Source organism: Eurosta solidaginis, chromosome 2 (genome assembly GCF_040869045.1).
Source record: "Eurosta solidaginis isolate ZX-2024a chromosome 2, ASM4086904v1, whole genome shotgun sequence".
NCBI lineage: Eukaryota > Metazoa > Arthropoda > Insecta > Diptera > Tephritidae > Eurosta > Eurosta solidaginis.
In genome coordinates, this window is record NC_090320.1 from 213,162,996 (window position 1) to 213,166,496 (window position 3,501).

The 3,501-nt window shown below is 35.4% G+C and overlaps 1 long non-coding RNA gene across 1 annotated transcript; it reads right to left on the minus strand.

Moving 5' to 3' along the window:
* Positions 1 to 482: 482 nt before the first annotated feature.
* On the minus strand, positions 483 to 2,513 carry LOC137242589 (uncharacterized). The gene is made up of 3 exons (XR_010950298.1): positions 2,413 to 2,513; positions 1,728 to 1,849; positions 483 to 1,666 (listed from the first exon to the last, which is right to left on the minus strand). It is a non-coding gene; the product is annotated as an uncharacterized lncRNA (long non-coding RNA).
* Positions 2,514 to 3,501: the final 988 nt, after the last annotated feature.

The window sequence follows — 3,501 nt, forward strand, 5'->3', positions numbered from 1 at the left end:
ATATTGAATAATGGACAAATGGCCTTTATTAAAGTACTTCACAATAACACTTATACTTTGCAACGAATAGCTGGCTTAATAACCAAACTGATTGATAGCTCAAATGAAACTCTCCCTTCTCCTCTACTGTCGCGCCTTTTATACTTTTTGATTTCTCATTGCATACTTCCAGGCTTTTCCATTCCAGAACTTACTAGTTAGTTTCAGCTACAAAATTGCCAGCCACAACTACGTTTATAACTTCTCATTTGAGTAATACTTGCACAAATTATTGCCCTCTCTTGTGAGCAATTCAGATAAGATATATACATGTGTTTGTGCATTGCTTCTCCGCTGCTCGTATACGTACATGGTACATATGTATGTGTAGACGCAATTATTGTTTCGTTTAAGCTGGAGACATTGGTGCTTTATCGGTAACCTTTTAACAGCTGATTCGACCAACCTTATGAGAATCAATGCAATCGATTATTGGTGCCGTTAAGGTCGTAACCGTATCGTAGCCAACCAATTGGGTTTTGGTTTACCGTCGTAACGATAAACAGCTGTTTACGTTAGGGATACGGATACAGCGATACGACATACGGCACCAATGACTCCGGCTTTATGTAGATACATAATGATTGATATATGGGTGTGCATGATATCACTGTTTAGCATCGGCTTAGATATGGCAGTACCCCTTAGTTTTGCTAATATTCGTAACAATATTTTATAATTATATAATATAATTATTAATAGCAGCCTAATATAAATTTGATAGATGATATGATTATTAACAACTTCCCTGTCCAATGAGTCATATGTGACTCATACGAGAGAATTGAATTAAATTCATGAGTCACATGTGACTCCTTTGTTTATACAACTTAAAGACGCGTTCTTGGTATGAACGTGTCGTTATATATTTGTGAATTCTATGTGAGCGTATATCAAAAGACCTAAACTTTAGGAAAATGAAAGAAAATTTCGAAATTTTTTCTGATACCTTTTTCTCATTTTCTTCAATTTTTGTATATACTCTAACTTCAATTAAACAAAAAAGCACACTAATATACGCTTTTGGCATTTATATATCAATTTACCGTTATTGTGATTCGAAAACTTAAATTATTTCTTATGGTCCTATATGTTCACATGTGACTCATTGAACGTGGTAAACAAAATTGTTTTTGCTATGTTCAGGTGGCACATTTGACTCACAAATTAAAATAGCTAAAATAAGGTAAATATATGCCAAATTATTTATAAAAATAATATTTTATAATATACATATATTCATATTATTCAATTAAGCAATACAAAAAAATAATGGGCGTGGGGAATTCTCAAAGCGCATTGTATGGGGACAGGGAAGTTGTTAATATATCTACATCTTTTTATAAACACCACTATCCGGTATAGAGTCTTTATTTCTGTTTGTTGTGTAGATGCTGGTTGTCCGGCGGATGTACCCACTGCTGAACCTCATTGGTGGTCCAATTGATAAATTTTCTTCGAAAATTTTACGTGAAACACGAAATTTGATTGGTTCTCTTCTAGTGGATATTCCCATACCAAGCTTCTTCAGCTACCTCGAACCGGGAAGGATGTTATAATGCAGATGGCGGTATTAATATATCATCAAAGAATCCAAGGGTATGTATGTATGGGAAGCTCCATCCCCCTGTAGGATTATTAAGTCTCTAAGCGATACAAGCAAGTTTAGTAATTTCACATACACATACACATAGATCGAACTTACTTTATTCGCCAATTTTCGGTTGATATTGTCCCTTATTGCCTCCACCACCTGTCCCAAATGAAATTGATCCGGTGCTATTCGGATAGTGTCCTTCAATTCTGCGTCCTGTAAAAATTAAAGTGGTTATTAAAAGTGTATAGGGCATTAATAGGCCTCTCGAAAGATAACCTAAGAATCTTAACAGCTATTCTTACAGGACACTATAGACTGAACAGTCACATGCAAAAGCTGGGTATAATATCGAACAACACATACAGATTTTGTGATCGAACAGCGGAGACGGCGGACCATATCCTCCTGGAGTGTAACGAAATCTCAAGACGCAGAGCTAAGTTTATGGGCTCACTATGGCCAGAGCATTCTCACATCAAATCCCTTAAGCCAGCTCAAGCCAACTGCTAGGGTTCATCAGAAATGTCGGCTTGGATGAGGTGCTGTGAAGTAGCTGAGGGCACAATAGACCAATGGTCGCAGTGCAATCCTCAATTAATTATATATTTAGCTATCTATTGAGAGTATAGATTTGTAGGAGAGAGAATAATGAGGTTAATCCTACACAGGAACCAACGATCGTTTGCATCAGGTGAGTACGAAAGCAATCAAACTAATATATTTTTACTGTTAAGGCAACAGAAGTACGAAAAAAACTTAATTCCATGTAATATTACCTAATATACAATCATTGAAACGTATACTGGTGCCAACTTCATTTCTCAATTCCTGTCCTATTTCTGAGCTATAGGCGGTGCAACCCACATGACAGCTACACGTCTAGGTTGTGTAAAACAGATTTGTAAAACCAGCCACAACTATTAAAATCTGAAAAGATGAGATATTAAGTTTTTAATTTTTCAATTTGTACGGTATTTTACCTGATGCTGTTGTTGTTGTTGTATTTACCTAATGCTCTTTTACTGCAGCTATTAGATCCTCTTTAAATGGATAAACGATATAGAATATAATTTAGCACCATTGCGTGCTATAATCTGTATCAATCCATTTATTATAGACTTGCAACAAACTCAAATGATCACCATGCATATGATTGAAGTTGTTACGAGCTGTATAGGCATGTGTGATTTTATATTTTGGACGATAGAATATTGCGTTATTCACAGAAAGCATCGCAGCAATTGATACCAATTTTTCGGAACATTTGTACCTAAAATTACGGAATTCAAATTTAATAATCTTGTTTACAATGTATGGAATTCCGAGTATGAAATCAAATTAAACTCACTGGTTAGTTAAATTTCAAACTCGGAATGCAATTTTTCCAAACTACTTCTCACTAACCAACAGCATCATTGGATCAACTGGAAATTCGGCCATACGTCTACACAATTTCGTTAGTTCATCATGATGATTGAGGGCACCCAAAGCGTATAATTGTGCTAGAGCTAAGTTTTGGCGATATTTGTAGCCAGCACAACTTTCCTAGCATTGGGTGGTATAGGTTCGAAAATCTTTGCTTGCATATCACTTGGTAGATTTGCATACACTGGTATGATGACAAGTTCACGTATCTTTGGAGCGCAAACGCTTAACACGATCTTTAAAAACTTCTTGGCATATTTCAATTGCATCTATTATACGAAATATAGGCGCATCATCAAAGAATTTTGAAAATTTATCAGCATCCAAAGTTGCGCTGGAAATTAAAAGCTTTAATTTTGGTCGTAAGCGTGCTATAACTTTGGATATAAGAAAATTATGAAATGTTTGGAAAACTTAAATTTGAGAAAATTACCTACCCT